This window comes from Hyla sarda, chromosome 8 (assembly GCF_029499605.1).
Source record: "Hyla sarda isolate aHylSar1 chromosome 8, aHylSar1.hap1, whole genome shotgun sequence".
NCBI classification, from domain to species: Eukaryota; Metazoa; Chordata; class Amphibia; order Anura; family Hylidae; genus Hyla; species Hyla sarda.
Window position 1 is genome coordinate 116,510,917 of NC_079196.1, and position 25,539 is coordinate 116,536,455.

General features: G+C 45.7%; 10 pseudogenes; all 10 read left to right on the forward strand.

Annotated features, from left to right (window-relative positions):
• The first annotated feature begins 1,066 nt into the window (after nt 1–1,066).
• On the forward strand, nt 1,067–1,331 carry LOC130289187 (U2 spliceosomal RNA; annotated as a pseudogene).
• A 1,477-nt stretch (nt 1,332–2,808) lies between these two features.
• On the forward strand, nt 2,809–3,072 carry LOC130288982 (U2 spliceosomal RNA; annotated as a pseudogene).
• Nucleotides 3,073–4,540: 1,468 nt separating this feature from the next.
• LOC130289600 (U2 spliceosomal RNA) lies at nt 4,541–4,804 on the forward strand (annotated as a pseudogene).
• A 1,467-nt stretch (nt 4,805–6,271) lies between these two features.
• On the forward strand, nt 6,272–6,535 carry LOC130288983 (U2 spliceosomal RNA; annotated as a pseudogene).
• Nucleotides 6,536–8,003: 1,468 nt separating this feature from the next.
• LOC130289216 (U2 spliceosomal RNA) lies at nt 8,004–8,268 on the forward strand (annotated as a pseudogene).
• Nucleotides 8,269–9,739: 1,471 nt separating this feature from the next.
• LOC130288985 (U2 spliceosomal RNA) lies at nt 9,740–10,003 on the forward strand (annotated as a pseudogene).
• Nucleotides 10,004–18,837: 8,834 nt separating this feature from the next.
• On the forward strand, nt 18,838–19,101 carry LOC130288986 (U2 spliceosomal RNA; annotated as a pseudogene).
• A 1,482-nt stretch (nt 19,102–20,583) lies between these two features.
• Nucleotides 20,584–20,847, forward strand: LOC130288987 (U2 spliceosomal RNA; annotated as a pseudogene).
• Nucleotides 20,848–22,307: 1,460 nt separating this feature from the next.
• On the forward strand, nt 22,308–22,571 carry LOC130288818 (U2 spliceosomal RNA; annotated as a pseudogene).
• Nucleotides 22,572–24,036: 1,465 nt separating this feature from the next.
• On the forward strand, nt 24,037–24,300 carry LOC130288988 (U2 spliceosomal RNA; annotated as a pseudogene).
• The last annotated feature ends 1,239 nt before the right edge of the window (nt 24,301–25,539 follow it).

A 25,539-nucleotide genomic window follows, 5' to 3' on the forward strand; every position in this document is an offset into this window, starting at 1 on the left:
TTTGTTTTTAGAAACTGCTGCTCACAACCAATGTTGCAATGGAGTGTCTCCATCTGCTGGTGGTATTGGAAAGGCATTAGTGCTATGACAGGGTCTGAAGAAGAAGAAGAAGAAGACGGAAAAAAATATATATAAAAAGAAAAAGAGAGAGAGAGAGAGAGAGACTGACTTAGTGAGCGAGTGAGTGAGAGAGTGAGAGTGAGTGAGAGTGAATGAGTGAGTGAGTGATTGAGTGAGTGAGTGAGTGAGAACAAATGAGTTAAAGCAAGTGAGTGAGAGAGATCGAATGAATGAAAGTCTGAATGACAGAAAGAAAAAAGGATGAAGAAAGAAGCATGAAGAAAAAAAAATGTATATGGAGTTGCTGACATGAGTGCAATCTACAAAGCCGTTGAGGCTGATCCTCATGGGAGGATTATTGCACCAGGACCCTTAGCACTTTTAAAATGCCATTCAATGCCACGGGCTAGATGTAAACTGCAGATGACCATGTTGTGGTAGTTACCATGGATACCCAAGTGATGTGTGAGCTAACACATAGGCCCAACAGATTCCAAGAAGGCCAGAATCACCAGCGGCACCACCATCGATTGTCAGGTCTCCTGGATTCAGCAAATACCAGAGTCCAAAATGATGCAGGTTTATACTGTTAATTTTCAGTTTATCGTTACAGTTGGTGTTATTCCATGTCGGAAGGGACGCAGCTACAGCCAGTGGGGTAACTAGAGACAGGCAGGCAGCTATGTGCAACAAAGGTAGGCGTGTTGTTTTCATATGCAGATCTGAAATATTGTCTTATATGCAAGAGGAGGAGTGATGGGGGTTCAGGCAAAAGCCAGGCTATGGATTGCATTGCTAAATGCTCCATCAGAGTGCAATGGTCGCCTGTCCTTTTTTTAAGTGATGATGTGGGTTTAGCCTGTGCTGTATGTATGTATGGGTGGCTGACTGCCACCCACCCAGAGAGTGTATGGGAGGCTGGTTGGCTGCCAGCCTTCCTTCCATTCCTATGAGTAATGTGAGTGCTCATGAAGGGGACATGGTTGGGTCCACCCCTTTCCCGGTTATCCCCTCTAGGCCTTTTGGCTTAGATCAAGTGTAAAAAAAGAAAGGATCTTGCGACAGATCGCATCCTGAGGCACGTTTTTTTTTTGTGTGAATACTTGCACTTGGGTGACTTGTGAGCACATACTGATACATACGTTCCCTATCTGGGGACCAAAAATTAAATGGATTTTTGAGAAAGGGAGCTGATTTGGAAGCTTGCTTCTGTCGCCCTATGCATTGACCCGATGTGGCAGTATATTCGGGTAGTGAACAGTGCACCACCCCATTCCAGTGTTAAACAAGAAAGATTCTCATTTAATCCTCCGTGGGTGAGAATTTGAGTTTGAGAATTGGAGACCAAAATGATGAGTTGCACTGACTGGTTTATGAACGTCTATTCATTTAGCGTTTTAATGACCATGTTTGCACACTGATTGGTGTAAAAAAAAAAAAAAAAACTAAATAATAATAATCTAGCACACCTGTGCAGGTTTGACATGACATGACAGGTAGCTGTCTTGTGGGTGGTGCTGAATCCTGTTAAATGACGTGAGGGTCTCATGCCTATACACAAGGGTGTGTCATTGCTGTTGCTTGACCATGCATTGGTATCTGTGGTCAGTGAATGATAAAAACAAAATTTACCATCCATTGATGGATGGGAAATCCGCCATGAGGCATTTGTTTTTAGAAACTGCTGCTCACAACCAATGTTGCAATGGAGTGTCTCCATCTGCTGGTGGTATTGGAAAGGCATTAGTGCTATGACAGGGTCTGAAGAAGAAGAAGAAGAAGAAGAAGAAGAAGAAGACGGAAAAAAATATATATAAAAAGAAAAAGAGAGAGAGAGAGAGAGAGACTGACTTAGTGAGCGAGTGAGTGAGAGAGTGAGAGTGAGTGAGAGTGAATGAGTGAGTGAGTGATTGAGTGAGTGAGTGAGTGAGAACAAATGAGTTAAAGCAAGTGAGTGAGAGAGATCGAATGAATGAAAGTCTGAATGACAGAAAGAAAAAAGGATGAAGAAAGAAGCATGAAGAAAAAAAAATGTATATGGAGTTGCTGACATGAGTGCAATCTACAAAGCCGTTGAGGCTGATCCTCATGGGAGGATTATTGCACCAGGACCCTTAGCACTTTTAAAATGCCATTCAATGCCACGGGCTAGATGTAAACTGCAGATGACCATGTTGTGGTAGTTACCATGGATACCCAAGTGATGTGTGAGCTAACACATAGGCCCAACAGATTCCAAGAAGGCCAGAATCACCAGCGGCACCACCATCGATTGTCAGGTCTCCTGGATTCAGCAAATACCAGAGTCCAAAATGATGCAGGTTTATACTGTTAATTTTCAGTTTATCGTTACAGTTGGTGTTATTCCATGTCGGAAGGGACGCAGCTACAGCCAGTGGGGTAACTAGAGACAGGCAGGCAGCTATGTGCAACAAAGGTAGGCGTGTTGTTTTCATATGCAGATCTGAAATATTGTCTTATATGCAAGAAGAGGAGTGATGGGGGTTCAGGCAAAAGCAAGGCTATGGATTGCATTGCTAAATGCTCCATCAGAGTGCAATGGTCGCCTGTCCTTTTTTTAAGTGATGATGTGGGTTTAGCCTGTGCTGTATGTATGTATGGGTGGCTGACTGCCACCCACCCAGAGAGTGTATGGGAGGCTGGTTGGCTGCCAGCCTTCCTTCCATTCCTATGAGTAATGTGAGTGCTCATGAAGGGGACATGGTTGGGTCCACCCCTTTCCCGGTTATCCCCTCTAGGCCTTTTGGCTTAGATCAAGTGTAAAAAAAGAAAGGATCTTGCGACAGATCGCATCCTGAGGCACGTTTTTTTTTGTGTGAATACTTGCACTTGGGTGACTTGTGAGCACATACTGATACATACGTTCCCTATCTGGGGACCATAAATTAAATGGATTTTTGAGAAAGGGAGCTGATTTGGAAGCTTGCTTCTGTCGCCCTATGCATTGACCCGATGTGGCAGTATATTCGGGTAGTGAACAGTGCACCACCCCATTCCAGTGTTAAACAAGAAAGATTCTCATTTAATCCTCCGTGGGTGAGAATTTGAGTTTGAGAATTGGAGACCAAAATGATGAGTTGCACTGACTGGTTTATGAACGTCTATTCATTTAGCGTTTTAATGACCATGTTTGCACACTGATTGGTGTAAAAAAAAAAAAAAAAACTAAATAATAATAATCTAGCACACCTGTGCAGGTTTGACATGACATGACAGGTAGCTGTCTTGTGGGTGGTGCTGAATCCTGTTAAATGACGTGAGGGTCTCATGCCTATACACAAGGGTGTGTCATTGCTGTTGCTTGACCATGCATTGGTATCTGTGGTCAGTGAATGATAAAAACAAAATTTACCATCCATTGATGGATGGGAAATCCGCCATGAGGCATTTGTTTTTAGAAACTGCTGCTCACAACCAATGTTGCAATGGAGTGTCTCCATCTGCTGGTGGTATTGGAAAGGCATTAGTGCTATGACAGGGTCTGAAGAAGAAGAAGAAGAAGAAGAAGACGGAAAAAAATATATATAAAAAGAAAAAGAGAGAGAGAGAGAGAGAGACTGACTTAGTGAGCGAGTGAGTGAGAGAGTGAGAGTGAGTGAGAGTGAATGAGTGAGTGAGTGATTGAGTGAGTGAGTGAGTGAGAACAAATGAGTTAAAGCAAGTGAGTGAGAGAGATCGAATGAATGAAAGTCTGAATGACAGAAAGAAAAAAGGATGAAGAAAGAAGCATGAAGAAAAAAAAATGTATATGGAGTTGCTGACATGAGTGCAATCTACAAAGCCGTTGAGGCTGATCCTCATGGGAGGATTATTGCACCAGGACCCTTAGCACTTTTAAAATGCCATTCAATGCCACGGGCTAGATGTAAACTGCAGATGACCATGTTGTGGTAGTTACCATGGATACCCAAGTGATGTGTGAGCTAACACATAGGCCCAACAGATTCCAAGAAGGCCAGAATCACCAGTGGCACCACCATCGATTGTCAGGTCTCCTGGATTCAGCAAATACCAGAGTCCAAAATGATGCAGGTTTATACTGTTAATTTTCAGTTTATCGTTACAGTTGGTGTTATTCCATGTCGGAAGGGACGCAGCTACAGCCAGTGGGGTAACTAGAGACAGGCAGGCAGCTATGTGCAACAAAGGTAGGCGTGTTGTTTTCATATGCAGATCTGAAATATTGTCTTATATGCAAGAGGAGGAGTGATGGGGGTTCAGGCAAAAGCCAGGCTATGGATTGCATTGCTAAATGCTCCATCAGAGTGCAATGGTCGCCTGTCCTTTTTTTAAGTGATGATGTGGGTTTAGCCTGTGCTGTATGTATGTATGGGTGGCTGACTGCCACCCACCCAGAGAGTGTATGGGAGGCTGGTTGGCTGCCAGCCTTCCTTCCATTCCTATGAGTAATGTGAGTGCTCATGAAGGGGACATGGTTGGGTCCACCCCTTTCCCGGTTATCCCCTCTAGGCCTTTTGGCTTAGATCAAGTGTAAAAAAAGAAAGGATCTTGCGACAGATCGCATCCTGAGGCACGTTTTTTTTTGTGTGAATACTTGCACTTGGGTGACTTGTGAGCACATACTGATACATACGTTCCCTATCTGGGGACCATAAATTAAATGGATTTTTGAGAAAGGGAGCTGATTTGGAAGCTTGCTTCTGTCGCCCTATGCATTGATCCGATGTGGCAGTATATTCGGGTAGTGAACAGTGCACCACCCCATTCCAGTGTTAAACAAGAAAGATTCTCATTTAATCCTCCGTGGGTGAGAATTTGAGTTTGAGAATTGGAGACCAAAATGATGAGTTGCACTGACTGGTTTATGAACGTCTATTCATTTAGCGTTTTAATGACCATGTTTGCACACTGATTGGTGTAAAAAAATAAAATAAAACTAAATAATAATAATCTAGCACACCTGTGCAGGTTTGACATGACATGACAGGTAGCTGTCTTGTGGGTGGTGCTGAATCCTGTTAAATGACGTGAGGGTCTCATGCCTATACACAAGGGTGTGTCATTGCTGTTGCTTGACCATGCATTGGTATCTGTGGTCAGTGAATGATAAAAACAAAATTTACCATCCATTGATGGATGGGAAATCCGCCATGAGGCATTTGTTTTTAGAAACTGCTGCTCACAACCAATGTTGCAATGGAGTGTCTCCATCTGCTGGTGGTATTGGAAAGGCATTAGTGCTATGACAGGGTCTGAAGAAGAAGAAGAAGAAGAAGACGGAAAAAAATATATATAAAAAGAAAAAGAGAGAGAGAGAGAGAGAGAGACTGACTTAGTGAGCGAGTGAGTGAGAGAGTGAGAGTGAGTGAGAGTGAATGAGTGAGTGAGTGATTGAGTGAGTGAGTGAGTGAGAACAAATGAGTTAAAGCAAGTGAGTGAGAGAGATCGAATGAATGAAAGTCTGAATGACAGAAAGAAAAAAGGATGAAGAAAGAAGCATGAAGAAAAAAAAATGTATATGGAGTTGCTGACATGAGTGCAATCTACAAAGCCGTTGAGGCTGATCCTCATGGGAGGATTATTGCACCAGGACCCTTAGCACTTTTAAAATGCCATTCAATGCCACGGGCTAGATGTAAACTGCAGATGACCATGTTGTGGTAGTTACCATGGATACCCAAGTGATGTGTGAGCTAACACATAGGCCCAACAGATTCCAAGAAGGCCAGAATCACCAGCGGCACCACCATCGATTGTCAGGTCACCCGGATTCAGCAAATACCAGAGTCCAAAATGATGCAGGTTTATACTGTTAATTTTCAGTTTATCGTTACAGTTGGTGTTATTCCATGTCGGAAGGGACGCAGCTACAGCCAGTGGGGTAACTAGAGACAGGCAGGCAGCTATGTGCAACAAAGGTAGGCGTGTTGTTTTCATATGCAGATCTGAAATATTGTCTTATATGCAAGAGGAGGAGTGATGGGGGTTCAGGCAAAAGCCAGGCTATGGATTGCATTGCTAAATGCTCCATCAGAGTGCAATGGTCGCCTGTCCTTTTTTTAAGTGATGATGTGGGTTTAGCCTGTGCTGTATGTATGTATGGGTGGCTGACTACCACCCACCCAGAGAGTGTATGGGAGGCTGGTTGGCTGCCAGCCTTCCTTCCATTCCTATGAGTAATGTGAGTGCTCATGAAGGGGACATGGTTGGGTCCACCCCTTTCCCGGTTATCCCCTCTAGGCCTTTTGGCTTAGATCAAGTGTAAAAAAAGAAAGGATCTTGCGACAGATCGCATCCTGAGGCACGTTTTTTTTTGTGTGAATACTTGCACTTGGGTGACTTGTGAGCACATACTGATACATACGTTCCCTATCTGGGGACCATAAATTAAATGGATTTTTGAGAAAGGGAGCTGATTTGGAAGCTTGCTTCTGTCGCCCTATGCATTGACCCGATGTGGCAGTATATTCGGGTAGTGAACAGTGCACCACCCCATTCCAGTGTTAAACAAGAAAGATTCTCATTTAATCCTCCGTGGGTGAGAATTTGAGTTTGAGAATTGGAGACCAAAATGATGAGTTGCACTGACTGGTTTATGAACGTCTATTCATTTAGCGTTTTAATGACCATGTTTGCACACTGATTGGTGTAAAAAAATAAAATAAAACTAAATAATAATAATCTAGCACACCTGTGCAGGTTTGACATGACATGACAGGTAGCTGTCTTGTGGGTGGTGCTGAATCCTGTTAAATGACGTGAGGGTCTCATGCCTATACACAAGGGTGTGTCATTGCTGTTGCTTGACTATGCATTGGTATCTGTGGTCAGTGAATGATAAAAACAAAATTTACCATCCATTGATGGATGCGAAATCCGCCATGAGGCATTTGTTTTTAGAAACTGCTGCTCACAACCAATGTTGCAATGGAGTGTCTCCATCTGCTGGTGGTATTGGAAAGGCATTAGTGCTATGACAGGGTCTGAAGAAGAAGAAGAAGAAGAAGAAGACGGAAAAAAATATATATAAAAAGAAAAAGAGAGAGAGAGAGAGAGAGACTGACTTAGTGAGCGAGTGAGTGAGAGAGTGAGAGTGAGTGAGAGTGAATGAGTGAGTGAGTGATTGAGTGAGTGAGTGAGTGAGAACAAATGAGTTAAAGCAAGTGAGTGAGAGAGATCGAATGAATGAAAGTCTGAATGACAGAAAGAAAAAAGGATGAAGAAAGAAGCATGAAGAAAAAAAAATGTATATGGAGTTGCTGACATGAGTGCAATCTACAAAGCCGTTGAGGCTGATCCTCATGGGAGGATTATTGCACCAGGACCCTTAGCACTTTTAAAATGCCATTCAATGCCACGGGCTAGATGTAAACTGCAGATGACCATGTTGTGGTAGTTACCATGGATACCCAAGTGATGTGTGAGCTAACACATAGGCCCAACAGATTCCAAGAAGGCCAGAATCACCAGCGGCACCACCATCGATTGTCAGGTCACCCGGATTCAACAAATACCAGAGTCCAAAATGATGCAGGTTTATACTGTTAATTTTCAGTTTATCGTTACAGTTGGTGTTATTCCATGTCGGAAGGGACGCAGCTACAGCCAGTGGGGTAACTAGAGACAGGCAGGCAGCTATGTGCAACAAAGGTAGGCGTGTTGTTTTCATATGCAGATCTGAAATATTGTCTTATATGCAAGAGGAGGAGTGATGGGGGTTCAGGCAAAAGCCAGGCTATGGATTGCATTGCTAAATGCTCCATCAGAGTGCAATGGTCGCCTGTCCTTTTTTTAAGTGATGATGTGGGTTTAGCCTGTGCTGTATGTATGTATGGGTGGCTGACTGCCACCCACCCAGAGAGTGTATGGGAGGCTGGTTGGCTGCCAGCCTTCCTTCCATTCCTATGAGTAATGTGAGTGCTCATGAAGGGGACATGGTTGGGTCCACCCCTTTCCCGGTTATCCCCTCTAGGCCTTTTGGCTTAGATCAAGTGTAAAAAAAAGAAAGGATCTTGCGACAGATCGCATCCTGAGGCACGTTTTTTTTTGTGTGAATACTTGCACTTGGGTGACTTGTGAGCACATACTGATACATACGTTCCCTATCTGGGGACCATAAATTAAATGGATTTTTGAGAAAGGGAGCTGATTTGGAAGCTTGCTTCTGTCGCCCTATGCATTGACCCGATGTGGCAGTATATTCGGGTAGTGAACAGTGCACCACCCCATTCCAGTGTTAAACAAGAAAGATTCTCATTTAATCCTCCGTGGGTGAGAATTTGAGTTTGAGAATTGGAGACCAAAATGATGAGTTGCACTGACTGGTTTATGAACGTCTATTCATTTAGCGTTTTAATGACCATGTTTGCACACTGATTGGTGTAAAAAAATAAAATAAAACTAAATAATAATAATCTAGCACACCTGTGCAGGTTTGACATGACATGACAGGTAGCTGTCTTGTGGGTGGTGCTGAATCCTGTTAAATGACGTGAGGGTCTCATGCCTATACACAAGGGTGTGTCATTGCTGTTGCTTGACCATGCATTGGTATCTGTGGTCAGTGAATGATAAAAACAAAATTTACCATCCATTGATGGATGGGAAATCCGCCATGAGGCATTTGTTTTTAGAAACTGCTGCTCACAACCAATGTTGCAATGGAGTGTCTCCATCTGCTGGTGGTATTGGAAAGGCATTAGTGCTATGACAGGGTCTGAAGAAGAAGAAGAAGAAGAAGAAGAAGACGGAAAAAAATATATATAAAAAGAAAAAGAGAGAGAGAGAGAGAGAGACTGACTTAGTGAGCAAGTGAGTGAGAGAGTGAGAGTGAGTGAGAGTGAATGAGTGAGTGAGTGATTGAGTGAGTGAGTGAGTGAGAACAAATGAGTTAAAGCAAGTGAGTGAGAGAGATCGAATGAATGAAAGTCTGAATGACAGAAAGAAAAAAGGATGAAGAAAGAAGCATGAAGAAAAAAAAATGTATATGGAGTTGCTGACATGAGTGCAATCTACAAAGCCATTGAGGCTGATCCTCATGGGAGGATTATTGCACCAGGACCCTTAGCACTTTTAAAATGCCATTCAATGCCACGGGCTAGATGTAAACGGCAGATGACCATGTTGTGGTAGTTACCATGGATACCCAAGTGATGTGTGAGCTAACACATAGGCCCAACAGATTCCAAGAAGGCCAGAATCACCAGCGGCACCACCATCGATTGTCAGGTCACCCGGATTCAGCAAATACCAGAGTCCAAAATGATGCAGGTTTATACTGTTAATTTTCAGTTTATCGTTACAGTTGGTGTTATTCCATGTCGGAAGGGACGCAGCTACAGCCAGTGGGGTAACTAGAGACAGGCAGGCAGCTATGTGCAACAAAGGTAGGCGTGTTGTTTTCATATGCAGATCTGAAATATTGTCTTATATGCAAGAGGAGGAGTGATGGGGGTTCAGGCAAAAGCCAGGCTATGGATTGCATTGCTAAATGCTCCATCAGGGTGCAATGGTCGCCTGTCCTTTTTTTAAGTGATGATGTGGGTTTAGCCTGTGCTGTATGTATGTATGGGTGGCTGACTGCCACCCACCCAGAGAGTGTATGGGAGGCTGGTTGGCTGCCAGCCTTCCTTCCATTCCTATGAGTAATGTGAGTGCTCATGAAGGGGACATGGTTGGGTCCACCCCTTTCCCGGTTATCCCCTCTAGGCCTTTTGGCTTAGATCAAGTGTAAAAAAAGAAAGGATCTTGCGACAGATCGCATCCTGAGGCACGTTTTTTTTTGTGTGAATACTTGCACTTGGGTGACTTGTGAGCACATACTGATACATACGTTCCCTATCTGGGGACCATAAATTAAATGGATTTTTGAGAAAGGGAGCTGATTTGGAAGCTTGCTTCTGTCGCCCTATGCATTGACCCGATGTGGCAGTATATTCGGGTAGTGAACAGTGCACCACCCCATTCCAGTGTTAAACAAGAAAGATTCTCATTTAATCCTCCGTGGGTGAGAATTTGAGTTTGAGAATTGGAGACCAAAATGATGAGTTGCACTGACTGGTTTATGAACGTCTATTCATTTAGCGTTTTAATGACCATGTTTGCACACTGATTGGTGTAAAAAAATAAAATAAAACTAAATAATAATAATCTAGCACACCTGTGCAGGTTTGACATGACATGACAGGTAGCTGTCTTGTGGGTGGTGCTGAATCCTGTTAAATGACGTGAGGGTCTCATGCCTATACACAAGGGTGTGTCATTGCTGTTGCTTGACCATGCATTGGTATCTGTGGTCAGTGAATGATAAAAACAAAATTTACCATCCATTGATGGATGGGAAATCCGCCATGAGGCATTTGTTTTTAGAAACTGCTGCTCACAACCAATGTTGCAATGGAGTGTCTCCATCTGCTGGTGGTATTGGAAAGGCATTAGTGCTATGACAGGGTCTGAAGAAGAAGAAGAAGAAGAAGAAGACGGAAAAAAATATATATAAAAAGAAAAAGAGAGAGAGAGAGAGAGAGACTGACTTAGTGAGCGAGTGAGTGAGAGAGTGAGAGTGAGTGAGAGTGAATGAGTGAGTGAGTGATTGAGTGAGTGAGTGAGTGAGAACAAATGAGTTAAAGCAAGTGAGTGAGAGAGATCGAATGAATGAAAGTCTGAATGACAGAAAGAAAAAAGGATGAAGAAAGAAGCATGAAGAAAAAAAAATGTATATGGAGTTGCTGACATGAGTGCAATCTACAAAGCCGTTGAGGCTGATCCTCATGGGAGGATTATTGCACCAGGACCCTTAGCACTTTTAAAATGCCATTCAATGCCACGGGCTAGATGTAAACTGCAGATGACCATGTTGTGGTAGTTACCATGGATACCCAAGTGATGTGTGAGCTAACACATAGGCCCAACAGATTCCAAGAAGGCCAGAATCACCAGCGGCACCACCATCGATTGTCAGGTCACCCGGATTCAGCAAATACCAGAGTCCAAAATGATGCAGGTTTATACTGTTAATTTTCAGTTTATCGTTACAGTTGGTGTTATTCCATGTCGGAAGGGACGCAGCTACAGCCAGTGGGGTAACTAGAGACAGGCAGGCAGCTATGTGCAACAAAGGTAGGCGTGTTGTTTTCATATGCAGATCTGAAATATTGTCTTATATGCAAGAGGAGGAGTGATGGGGGTTCAGGCAAAAGCCAGGCTATGGATTGCATTGCTAAATGCTCCATCAGGGTGCAATGGTCGCCTGTCCTTTTTTTAAGTGATGATGTGGGTTTAGCCTGTGCTGTATGTATGTATGGGTGGCTGACTGCCACCCACCCAGAGAGTGTATGGGAGGCTGGTTGGCTGCCAGCCTTCCTTCCATTCCTATGAGTAATGTGAGTGCTCATGAAGGGGACATGGTTGGGTCCACCCCTTTCCCGGTTATCCCCTCTAGGCCTTTTGGCTTAGATCAAGTGTAAAAAAAGAAAGGATCTTGCGACAGATCGCATCCTGAGGCACGTTTTTTTTTTGTGTGAATACTTGCACTTGGGTGACTTGTGAGCACATACTGATACATACGTTCCTGTCACGATGCCGGCTGGCAGGTAGTGGACCCTCTGTGCCAGAGAGGGATTGGCGTGGACCGTGCTAGTGGACCGGTTCTAAGCCACTACTGGTTTTCACCAGAGCCCGCCGCAAAGCGGGATGGTCTTGCTGCGGCGGTAGTGACCAGGTCGTATCCACTAGCAACGGCTCACCTCTCTGGCTGCTGAAGATAGGCGCGGTACAAGGGAGTAGGCAGAAGCAAGGTCGGACGTAGCAGAAGGTCGGGGCAGGCAGCAAGGATCGTAGTCAGGGGCAACGGCAGAAGGTCTGGAAACACTGGCAAGGGACACACAAGGAACGCTTTCACTGGCACTAAGGCAACAAGATCCGGCCAGGGAGTGCAAGGGAAGTGAGGTAATATAGGGAGTGCACAGGTGATAACTCTAATTGGAACCACTGCGCCAATCAGCGGCGCAGTGGCCCTTTAAATCGCAGAGACCCGGCGCGCGCGCGCCCTAGGGAGCGGGGCCGCGCGCGCCGGGACAGAACAGACGGGGAGCGAGTCAGGTAGGAGAGCCGGGGTGCGCATCGCGAGCGGGCGCTACCCGCATCGCGAATCGCATCCCGGCTAGCAGCAGGATCGCAGCGCCCCGGGTCAGAGGACGTGACCGGGGCGCTGCAGCGGAGGAGGTGAAGCGAGCGCTCCGGGGAGGAGCGGGAACCCGGAGCGCTCGGCGTAACAGTACCCCCCCCCTTGGGTCTCCCCCTCTTCTTGGAGCCTGAGAACCTGAGGAGCAGACTTTTGTCAAGGATGTTGTCCTCAGGTTCCCAGGATCTCTCTTCAGGACCACAACCCTCCCAGTCTACTAAAAAAAAATTTTTTCCTCTGACCTTTTTGGCAGCCAAAATCTCCTTGACCGAGAAGACGTCCGAGGAGCCGGAAACAGGAGTGGGAGGAACAGATTTGGGAGAAAAACGGTTGAGGATGAGTGGTTTGAGAAGAGAGACGTGAAAGGCATTAGGGATACGAAGAGAAGGAGGAAGAAGAAGTTTATAAGAGACAGGATTAATTTGGCACAGAATTTTGAAAGGACCAAGATAGCGTGGTCCCAACTTGTAGCTAGGGACACGGAAGCGGACATATTTAGCGGAGAGCCATACCTTGTCTCCAGGGGAAAAAACGGGGGGAGCTCTTCTTTTCTTATCCGCGAACCTCTTCATGCGTGAAGAAGCCTGTAAGAGAGAATTTTGGGTCTCTCTCCATATAATGGAAAGGTCACGAGAAATTTCATCCACAGCGGGCAGACCAGAGGGCAAGGGGGTAGGGAGGGGGGGAAGAGGGTGACGGCCGTACACCACGAAAAATGGGGATTTGGAGGAAGATTCAGAGACCCTGAAGTTATACGAGAATTCGGCCCATGGAAGGAGATCTGCCCAGTCATCCTGGCGGGAGGAAACAAAATGTCGCAAATAATCACCCAGGATCTGGTTAATTCTTTCTACTTGTCCATTGGACTGGGGATGATATGCAGAGGAAAAATTTAATTTAATCTTGAGTTGTTTACAGAGAGCTCTCCAGAATTTAGACACGAATTGGACCCCTCTATCCGAGACAATCTGCGTAGGCAACCCGTGAAGACGAAAAATGTGTACAAAAAATTGTTTAGCCAACTGAGGCGCAGAAGGAAGACCAGGAAGAGGAATGAAATGTGCCATTTTGGAGAATCGATCAACGACCACCCAAATAACGGTGTTGCCACGGGAAGGGGGTAAATCAGTAATAAAATCCATACCAATCAGAGACCAAGGCTGTTCGGGGACAGGCAGAGGATGAAGAAAACCAGCGGGCTTCTGGCGAGGAGTCTTATCCCGGGCACAGATAGTGCAGGCTCGCACAAAGTCCCCAACATCCGTCTCCAGAGTTGGCCACCAATAGAAGCGGGAGATGAGTTGCACAGATTTCTTGATGCCCGCATGACCTGCGAGATGGGAGGAGTGACCCCATTTGAGGATTCCGAGGCGTTGGCGTGGAGAAACAAAGGTCTTTCCTGGAGGAGTCTGTCTGATGGAGGCAGGAGAAGTGGAGATCAGGCAGTCAGGTGGAATGATGTGTTGCGGAGGGAGATCAACTTCTGAGGCATCCGAGGAACGAGAGAGAGCATCGGCTCTAATGTTCTTATCGGCAGGACGAAAGTGAATCTCAAAATTAAATCGGGCAAAGAACAGAGACCACCGGGCCTGGCGAGGATTCAGCCGTCGGGCCGACTGGAGGTAGGAGAGGTTCTTGTGGTCGGTGTAGATAATAACAGGAAATCTTGATCCCTCCAGCAGATGCCTCCATTCCTCAAGTGCTAATTTAATGGCTAGAAGTTCTCGATCCCCGATGGAGTAGTTCCTCTCCGCTGGAGAGAAGGTCCTAGAGAAAAAACCACAAGTGACAGCATGCCCGGAAGGATTTTTTTGTAGAAGAACAGCTCCAGCTCCTACTGAGGAGGCATCAACCTCCAATAGGAAGGGTTTGGAAGGGTCAGGTCTGGAGAGCACGGGAGCCGAAGAAAAGGCAGACTTGAGTTGTTTAAAGGAGTCTTCTGCTTGAGGAGGCCAGGACTTGGGATCAGCATTTTTCTTGGTTAAAGCCACGATAGGAGCCACAATGGTAGAAAAATGTGGAATAAATTGCCTGTAATAATTGGCGAACCCCAAAAAGCGTTGGATAGCACGGAGTCCGGAGGGGCGTGGCCAATTTAAGACGGCAGAGAGTTTGTCTGGATCCATCTGTAGTCCCTGGCCAGAGACCAAATATCCTAGAAAAGGAAGAGATTGGCATTCAAACAGACATTTCTCAATTTTGGCATAGAGTTGGTTGTCACGAAGTCTCTGAAGAACCATACGGACATGCCGGCGGTGTTCCTCTAGATTGGCAGAAAAAATTAGGATATCGTCCAGATATACCACAACACAGGAGTATAATAGATCACGAAAAATTTCATTGACAAAGTCTTGGAAGACGGCAGGGGCATTGCACAGTCCAAAGGGCATGACCAGATACTCAAAGTGTCCATCTCTGGTGTTAAATGCCGTTTTCCACTCGTCCCCCTCTCTGATGCGGATGAGGTTATAGGCGCCTCTTAAGTCCAATTTAGTGAAGATGTGGGCACCTTGGAGGCGATCAAAGAGTTCAGAGATGAGGGGTAAGGGGTAGCGGTTCTTAACCGTGATTTTATTAAGACCGCGGTAGTCAATGCAAGGACGTAGGGAGCCATCTTTTTTGGAGACAAAGAAAAATCCGGCTCCGGCAGGAGAGGAGGATTTACGGATAAAGCCCCTTTTTAGATTCTCCTGGACGTATTCGGACATGGCAAGAGTCTCTGGGGCAGAGAGAGGATAAATTCTGCCCCGGGGTGGAGTAGTACCCGGGAGGAGGTCGATAGGGCAATCATAAGGCCTGTGAGGAGGTAGAGTCTCAGCTTGTTTTTTGCAGAAAACATCCGCGAAGTCCATATAGGCCTTGGGGAGACCGGTTACTGGAGGAACCACAGAGTTACGGCAAGGGTTACTGGGAACCGGTTTTAGACAGTTCTTGGAACAAGAGGACCCCCAACTCTTGATCTCCCCAGTGGACCAATCCAGGGTTGGGGAATGAAGTTGAAGCCAGGGAAGTCCAAGGAGAATCTCCGAGGTGCAATTGGGGAGGACCAAAAGTTCAATCCTCTCATGATGAGATCCGATGCTCATAAGAAGGGGCTCCGTGCGGAAACGTATGGTACAGTCCAATCTTTCATTATTTACACAATTGATGTAGAGGGGTCTGGCGAGACTGGTCACAGGGATGTTGAACCTGTTGACGAGAGAGGCCAAAATAAAATTTCCTGCAGAACCAGAGTCCAAGAAGGCCACTGTAGAGAAGGAGAAGGCAGAAGCAGACATCCGCACAGGCACAGTAAGACGTGGAGAAGCAGAGTAGACATCAAGGACTGTCTCACCTTTGTGCGGAGTCAGCGTACGTCTTTCCAGGCGGGGAGGACGGATAGGACAATCCCTCAGGAAGTGTTCGGTACTAGCACAGTACAGGCAGAGGTTCTCCATACGGCGTCGTGTCCTCTCTTGAGGTGTCAGGCGAGACCGGTCGACCTGCATAGCCTCCACGGCGGGAGGCACAGGAACAAATTGCAGGGGACCAGAGGAGAGAGGAGCCGAGGAGACGAAACGCCTCGTGCGAACAGAGTCCATATCTTGGCGGAGTTCCTGACGCCTTTCAGAAAAACGCATGTCAATGCGAGTGGCTAGGTGAATAAGTTCATGTAGATTAGCAGGAATTTCTCGTGCGGCCAGAACATCTTTAATGTTGCTGGATAGGCCTTTTTTGAAGGTCGCGCAGAGGGCCTCATTATTCCAGGACAATTCTGAAGCAAGTGTACGGAATTGTACGGCATACTCGCCAACGGAAGAATTACCCTGGACCAGGTTCAACAGGGCAGTCTCAGCAGAAGAGGCTCGGGCAGGTTCCTCAAAGACACTTCGGATTTCCGAGAAGAAGGAGTGTACTGAGGCAGTGACGGGGTCATTGCGGTCCCAGAGCGGTGTGGCCCATGACAGGGCTTTTCCGGACAGAAGACTGACTACGAAAGCCACCTTAGACCTTTCAGTGGGAAACAGGTCCGACATCATCTCCAGATGCAGGGAACATTGGGAAAGGAAGCCACGGCAGAACTTAGAGTCCCCATCAAACTTATCCGGCAAGGATAAGCGTATCCCAGGAGCGGCCACTCGCTGCGGAGGAGGTGCAGGAGCTGGCGGAGGAGATGACTGCTGAAGCTGTGGTAGCAACTGTTGTAGCATAACGGTCAGTTGAGACAGCTGTTGGCCTTGTTGCGCAATCTGTTGTGACTGCTGGGCGACCACCGTGGTGAGGTCAGCGACAACTGGCAGAGGAACTTCAGCGGGATCCATGGCCGGATCTACTGTCACGATGCCGGCTGGCAGGTAGTGGACCCTCTGTGCCAGAGAGGGATTGGCGTGGACCGTGCTAGTGGACCGGTTCTAAGCCACTACTGGTTTTCACCAGAGCCCGCCGCAAAGCGGGATGGTCTTGCTGCGGCGGTAGTGACCAGGTCGTATCCACTAGCAACGGCTCACCTCTCTGGCTGCTGAAGATAGGCGCGGTACAAGGGAGTAGGCAGAAGCAAGGTCGGACGTAGCAGAAGGTCGGGGCAGGCAGCAAGGATCGTAGTCAGGGGCAACGGCAGAAGGTCTGGAAACACTGGCAAGGGACACACAAGGAACGCTTTCACTGGCACTAAGGCAACAAGATCCGGCCAGGGAGTGCAAGGGAAGTGAGGTAATATAGGGAGTGCACAGGTGATAACTCTAATTGGAACCACTGCGCCAATCAGCGGCGCAGTGGCCCTTTAAATCGCAGAGACCCGGCGCGCGCGCGCCCTAGGGAGCGGGGCCGCGCGCGCCGGGACAGAACAGACGGGGAGCGAGTCAGGTAGGAGAGCCGGGGTGCGCATCGCGAGCGGGCGCTACCCGCATCGCGAATCGCATCCCGGCTAGCAGCAGGATCGCAGCGCCCCGGGTCAGAGGACGTGACCGGGGCGCTGCAGCGGAGGAGGTGAAGCGAGCGCTCCGGGGAGGAGCGGGAACCCGGAGCGCTCGGCGTAACAGTTCCCTATCTGGGGACCATAAATTAAATGGATTTTTGAGAAAGGGAGCTGATTTGGAAGCTTGCTTCTGTCGCCCTATGCATTGACCCGATGTGGCAGTATATTCGGGTAGTGAACAGTGCACCACCCCATTCCAGTGTTAAACAAGAAAGATTCTCATTTAATCCTCCGTGGGTGAGAATTTGAGTTTGAGAATTGGAGACCAAAATGTTGAGTTGCACTGACTGGTTTATGAACGTCTATTCATTTAGCGTTTTAATGACCATGTTTGCACACTGATTGGTGTAAAAAAATAAAATAAAACTAAATAATAATAATCTAGCACACCTGTGCAGGTTTGACATGACATGACAGGTAGCTGTCTTGTGGGTGGTGCTGAATCCTGTTAAATGACGTGAGGGTCTCATGCCTATACACAAGGGTGTGTCATTGCTGTTGCTTGACCATGCATTGGTATCTGTGGTCAGTGAATGATAAAAACAAAATTTACCATCCATTGATGGATGGGAAATCCGCCATGAGGCATTTGTTTTTAGAAACTGCTGCTCACAACCAATGTTGCAATGGAGTGTCTCCATCTGCTGGTGGTATTGGAAAGGCATTAGTGCTATGACAGGGTCTGAAGAAGAAGAAGAAGAAGAAGAAGACGGAAAAAAATATATATAAAAAGAAAAAGAGAGAGAGAGAGAGAGAGACTGACTTAGTGAGCGAGTGAGTGAGAGAGTGAGAGTGAGTGAGAGTGAATGAGTGAGTGAGTGATTGAGTGAGTGAGTGAGTGAGAACAAATGAGTTAAAGCAAGTGAGTGAGAGAGATCGAATGAATGAAAGTCTGAATGACAGAAAGAAAAAAGGATGAAGAAAGAAGCATGAAGAAAAAAAAATGTATATGGAGTTGCTGACATGAGTGCAATCTACAAAGCCGTTGAGGCTGATCCTCATGGGAGGATTATTGCACCAGGACCCTTAGCACTTTTAAAATGCCATTCAATGCCACGGGCTAGATGTAAACTGCAGATGACCATGTTGTGGTAGTTACCATGGATACCCAAGTGATGTGTGAGCTAACACATAGGCCCAACAGATTCCAAGAAGGCCAGAATCACCAGCGGCACCACCATCGATTGTCAGGTCACCCGGATTCAGCAAATACCAGAGTCCAAAATGATGCAGGTTTATACTGTTAATTTTCAGTTTATCGTTACAGTTGGTGTTATTCCATGTCGGAAGGGACGCAGCTACAGCCAGTGGAGTAACTAGAGACAGGCAGGCAGCTATGTGCAACAAAGGTAGGCGTGTTGTTTTCATATGCAGATCTGAAATATTGTCTTATATGCAAGAGGAGGAGTGATGGGGGTTCAGGCAAAAGCCAGGCTATGGATTGCATTGCTAAATGCTCCATCAGAGTGCAATGGTCGCCTGTCCGTTTTTTAAGTGATGATGTGGGTTTAGCCTGTGCTGTATGTATGTATGGGTGGCTGACTGCCACCCACCCAGAGAGTGTATGGGAGGCTGGTTGGCTGCCAGCCTTCCTTCCATTCCTATGAGTAATGTGAGTGCTCATGAAGGGGACATGGTTGGGCCCACCCCTTTCCCGGTTATCCCCTCTAGGCCTTTTGGCTTAGATCAAGTGTAAAAAAAGAAAGGATCTTGCGACAGATCGCATCCTGAGGCACGTTTTTTTTTGTGTGAATACTTGCACTTGGGTGACTTGTGAGCACATACTGATACATACGTTCCCTATCTGGGGACCATAAATTAAATGGATTTTTGAGAAAGGGAGCTGATTTGGAAGCTTGCTTCTGTCGCCCTATGCATTGACCCGATGTGGCAGTATATTCGGGTAGTGAACAGTGCACCACCCCATTCCAGTGTTAAACAAGAAAGATTCTCATTTAATCCTCCGTGGGTGAGAATTTGAGTTTGAGAATTGGAGACCAAAATGATGAGTTGCACTGACTGGTTTATGAACGTCTATTCATTTAGCGTTTTAATGACCATGTTTGCACACTGATTGGTGTAAAAAAATAAAATAAAACTAAATAATAATAATCTAGCACACCTGTGCAGGTTTGACATGACATGACAGGTAGCTGTCTTGTGGGTGGTGCTGAATCCTGTTAAATGACGTGAGGGTCTCATGCCTATACACAAGGGTGTGTCATTGCTGTTGCTTGACCATGCATTGGCATCTGTGGTCAGTGAATGATAAAAACAAAATTTACCATCCATTGATGGATGGGAAATCCGCCATGAGGCATTTGTTTTTAGAAACTGCTGCTCACAACCAATGTTGCAATGGAGTGTCTCCATCTGCTGGTGGTATTGGAAAGGCATTAGTGCTATGACAGGGTCTGAAGAAGAAGAAGAAGAAGAAGAAGAAGAAGAAGACGGAAAAAAATATATATAAAAAGAAAAAGAGAGAGAGAGAGAGAGAGAGACTGACTTAGTGAGCGAGTGAGTGAGAGAGTGAGAGTGAGTGAGAGTGAATGAGTGAGTGAGTGATTGAGTGAGTGAGTGAGTGAGTGAGAACAAATGAGTTAAAGCAAGTGAGTGAGAGAGATCGAATGAATGAAAGTCTGAATGACAGAAAGAAAAAAGGATGAAGAAAGAAGCATGAAGAAAAAAAATGTATATGGAGTTGCTGACATGAGTGCAATCTACAAAGCCGTTGAGGCTGATCCTCATGGGAGGATTATTGCACCAGGACCCTTAGCACTTTTAAAATGCCATTCAATGCCACGGGCTAGATGTAAACTGCAGATGACCATGTTGTGGTAGTTACCATGGATACCCAAGTGATGTGTGAGCTAACACATAGGCCCAACAGATTCCAAGAAGGCCAGAATCACCAGCGGCACCACCATCGATTGTCAGGTCACCCGGATTCAGCAAATACCAGAGTCCAAAATGATGCAGGTTTATACTGTTAATTTTCAGTTTATCGTTACAGTTGGTGTTATTCCATGTCGGAAGGGACGCAGCTACAGCCAGTGGGGTAACTAGAGACAGGCAGGCAGCTATGTGCAACAAAGGTAGGCGTGTTGTTTTCATATGCAGATCTGAAATATTGTCTTATATGCAAGAGGAGGAGTGATGGGGGTTCAGGCAAAAGCCAGGCTATGGATTGCATTGCTAAATGCTCCATCAGAGTGCAATGGTCGCCTGTCCTTTTTTTAAGTGATGATGTGGGTTTAGCCTGTGCTGTATGTATGTATGGGTGGCTGACTGCCACCCACCCAGAGAGTGTATGGGAGGCTGGTTGGCTGCCAGCCTTCCTTCCATTCCTATGAGTAATGTGAGTGCTCATGAAGGGGACATGGTTGGGTCCACCCCTTTCCCGGTTATCCCCTCTAGGCCTTTTGGCTTAGATCAAGTGTAAAAAAAGAAAGGATCTTGCGACAGATCGCATCCTGAGGCACGTTTTTTTTTGTGTGAATACTTGCACTTGGGTGACTTGTGAGCACATACTGATACATACGTTCCCTATCTGGGGACCATAAATTAAATGGATTTTTGAGAAAGGGAGCTGATTTGGAAGCTTGCTTCTGTCGCCCTATGCATTGACCCGATGTGGCAGTATATTCGGGTAGTGAACAGTGCACCACCCCATTCCAGTGTTAAACAAGAAAGATTCTCATTTAATCCTCCGTGGGTGAGAATTTGAGTTTGAGAATTGGAGACCAAAATGATGAGTTGCACTGACTGGTTTATGAACGTCTATTCATTTAGCGTTTTAATGACCATGTTTGCACACTGATTGGTGTAAAAAAATAAAATAAAACTAAATAATAATAATCTAGCACACCTGTGCAGGTTTGACATGACATGACAGGTAGCTGTCTTGTGGGTGGTGCTGAATCCTGTTAAATGACGTGAGGGTCTCATGCCTATACACAAGGGTGTGTCATTGCTGTTGCTTGACCATGCATTGGTATCTGTGGTCAGTGAATGATAAAAACAAAATTTACCATCCATTGATGGATGGGAAATCCGCCATGAGGCATTTGTTTTTAGAAACTGCTGCTCACAACCAATGTTGCAATGGAGTGTCTCCATCTGCTGGTGGTATTGGAAAGGCATTAGTGCTATGACAGGGTCTGAAGAAGAAGAAGAAGACGGAAAAAATATATATATAAAAAGAAAAAGAGAGAGAGAGAGAGAGAGACTGACTTAGTGAGCGAGTGAGTGAGAGAGTGAGAGTGAGTGAGAGTGAATGAGTGAGTGAGTGATTGAGTGAGTGAGTGAGTGAGAACAAATGAGTTAAAGCAAGTGAGTGAGAGAGATCGAATGAATGAAAGTCTGAATGACAGAAAGAAAAAAGGATGAAGAAAGAAGCATGAAGAAAAAAAAATGTATATGGAGTTGCTGACATGAGTGCAATCTACAAAGCCGTTGAGGCTGATCCTCATGGGAGGATTATTGCACCAGGACCCTTAGCACTTTTAAAATGCCATTCAATGCCACGGGCTAGATGTAAACTGCTGATGACCATGTTGTGGTAGTTACCATGGATACCCAAGTGATGTGTGAGCTAACACATAGGCCCAACAGATTCCAAGAAGGCCAGAATCACCAGCGGCACCACCATCGATTGTCAGGTCACCCGGATTCAGCAAATACCAGAGTCCAAAATGATGCAGGTTTATACTGTTAATTTTCAGTTTATCGTTACAGTTGGTGTTATTCCATGTCGGAAGGGACGCAGCTACAGCCAGTGGGGTAACTAGAGACAGGCAGGCAGCTATGTGCAACAAAGGTAGGCGTGTTGTTTTCATATGCAGATCTGAAATATTGTCTTATATGCAAGAGGAGGAGTGATGGGGGTTCAGGCAAAAGCCAGGCTATGGATTGCATTGCTAAATGCTCCATCAGAGTGCAATGGTCGCCTGTCCTTTTTTTAAGTGATGATGTGGGTTTAGCCTGTGCTGTATGTATGTATGGGTGGCTGACTGCCACCCACCCAGAGAGTGTATGGGAGGCTGGTTGGCTGCCAGCCTTCCTTCCATTCCTATGAGTAATGTGAGTGCTCATGAAGGGGACATGGTTGGGTCCACCCCTTTCCCGGTTATCCCCTCTAGGCCTTTTGGCTTAGATCAAGTGTAAAAAAAGAAAGGATCTTGCGACAGATTGCATCCTGAGGCACGTTTTTTTTTGTGTGAATACTTGCACTTGGGTGACTTGTGAGCACATACTGATACATACGTTCCCTATCTGGGGACCATAAATTAAATGGATTTTTGAGAAAGGGAGCTGATTTGGAAGCTTGCTTCTGTCGCCCTATGCATTGACCCGATGTGGCAGTATATTCGGGTAGTGAACAGTGCACCACCCCATTCCAGTGTTAAACAAGAAAGATTCTCATTTAATCCTCCGTGGGTGAGAATTTGAGTTTGAGAATTGGAGACCAAAATGATGAGTTGCACTGACTGGTTTATGAACGTCTATTCATTTAGCGTTTTAATGACCATGTTTGCACACTGATTGGTGTAAAAAAATAAAATAAAACTAAATAATAATAATCTAGCACACCTGTGCAGGTTTGACATGACATGACAGGTAGCTGTCTTGTGGGTGGTGCTGAATCCTGTTAAATGACGTGAGGGTCTCATGCCTATACACAAGGGTGTGTCATTGCTGTTGCTTGACCATGCATTGGTATCTGTGGTCAGTGAATGATAAAAACAAAATTTACCATCCATTGATGGATGGGAAATCCGCCATGAGGCATTTGTTTTTAGAAACTGCTGCTCACAACCAATGTTGCAATGGAGTGTCTCCATCTGCTGGTGGTATTGGAAAGGCATTAGTGCTATGACAGGGTCTGAAGAAGAAGAAGAAGAAGAAGACGGAAAAAAATATATATAAAAAGAAAAAGAGAGAGAGAGAGAGAGAGACTGACTTAGTGAGCGAGTGAGTGAGAGAGTGAGAGTGAGTGAGAGTGAATGAGTGAGTGAGTGATTGAGTGAGTGAGTGAGTGAGAACAAATGAGTTAAAGCAAGTGAGTGAGAAAGATCGAATGAATGAAAGTCTGAATGACAGAAAGAAAAAAGGATGAAGAAAGAAGCATGAAGAAAAAAAAATGTATATGGAGTTGCTGACATGAGTGCAATCTACAAAGCCGTTGAGGCTGATCCTCATGGGAGGATTATTGCACCAGGACCCTTAGCACTTTTAAAATGCCATTCAATGCCACGGGCTAGATGTAAACTGCAGATGACCATGTTGTGGTAGTTACCATGGATACCCAAGTGATGTGTGAGCTAACACATAGGCCCAACAGATTCCAAGAAGGCCAGAATCACCAGCGGCACCACCATCGATTGTCAGGTCACCCGGATTCAGCAAATACCAGAGTCCAAAATGATGCAGGTTTATACTGTTAATTTTCAGTTTATCGTTACAGTTGGTGTTATTCCATGTCGGAAGGGACGCAGCTACAGCCAGTGGGGTAACTAGAGACAGGCAGGCAGCTATGTGCAACAAAGGTAGGCGTGTTGTTTTCATATGCAGATCTGAAATATTGTCTTATATGCAAGAGGAGGAGTGATGGGGGTTCAGGCAAAAGCCAGGCTATGGATTGCATTGCTAAATGCTCCATCAGAGTGCAATGGTCGCCTGTCCGTTTTTTAAGTGATGATGTGGGTTTAGCCTGTGCTGTATGTATGTATGGGTGGCTGACTGCCACCCACCCAGAGAGTGTATGGGAGGCTGGTTGGCTGCCAGCCTTCCTTCCATTCCTATGAGTAATGTGAGTGCTCATGAAGGGGACATGGTTGGGTCCACCCCTTTCCCGGTTATCCCCTCTAGGCCTTTTGGCTTAGATCAAGTGTAAAAAAAGAAAGGATCTTGCGACAGATCGCATCCTGAGGCACGTTTTTTTTTGTGTGAATACTTGCACTTGGGTGACTTGTGAGCACATACTGATACATACGTTCCCTATCTGGGGACCATAAATTAAATGGATTTTTGAGAAAGGGAGCTGATTTGGAAGCTTGCTTCTGTCGCCCTATGCATTGACCCGATGTGGCAGTATATTCGGGTAGTGAACAGTGCACCACCCCATTCCAGTGTTAAACAAGAAAGATTCTCATTTAATCCTCCGTGGGTGAGAATTTGAGTTTGAGAATTGGAGACCAAAATGATGAGTTGCACTGACTGGTTTATGAACGTCTATTCATTTAGCGTTTTAATGACCATGTTTGCACACTGATTGGTGTAAAAAAATAAAATAAAACTAAATAATAATAATCTAGCACACCTGTGCAGGTTTGACATGACATGACAGGTAGCTGTCTTGTGGGTGGTGCTGAATCCTGTTAAATGACGTGAGGGTCTCATGCCTATACACAAGGGTGTGTCATTGCTGTTGCTTGACCATGCATTGGTATCTGTGGTCAGTGAATGATAAAAACAAAATTTACCATCCATTGATGGATGGGAAATCCGCCATGAGGCATTTGTTTTTAGAAACTGCTGCTCACAACCAATGTTGCAATGGAGTGTCTCCATCTGCTGGTGGTATTGGAAAGGCATTAGTGCTATGACAGGGTCTGAAGAAGAAGAAGAAGAAGAAGACGGAAAAAAATATATATAAAAAGAAAAAGAGAGAGAGAGAGAGAGAGAGACTGACTTAGTGAGCGAGTGAGTGAGAGAGTGAGAGTGAGTGAGAGTGAATGAGTGAGTGAGTGATTGAGTGAGTGAGTGAGTGAGTGAGAACAAATGAGTTAAAGCAAGTGAGTGAGAGAGATCGAATGAATGAAAGTCTGAATGACAGAAAGAAAAAAGGATGAAGAAAGAAGCATGAAGAAAAAAAAATGTATATGGAGTTGCTGACATGAGTGCAATCTACAAAGCCGTTGAGGCTGATCCTCATGGGAGGATTATTGCACCAGGACCCTTAGCACTTTTAAAATGCCATTCAATGCCACGGGCTAGATGTAAACTGCAGATGACCATGTTGTGGTAGTTACCATGGATACCCAAGTGATGTGTGAGCTAACACATAGGCCCAACAGATTCCAAGAAGGCCAGAATCACCAGCGGCACCACCATCGATTGTCAGGTCACCCGGATTCAGCAAATACCAGAGTCCAAAATGATGCAGGTTTATACTGTTAATTTTCAGTTTATCGTTACAGTTGGTGTTATTCCATGTCGGAAGGGACGCAGCTACAGCCAGTGGGGTAACTAGAGACAGGCAGGCAGCTATGTGCAACAAAGGTAGGCGTGTTGTTTTCATATGCAGATCTGAAATATTGTCTTATATGCAAGAGGAGGAGTGATGGGGGTTCAGGCAAAA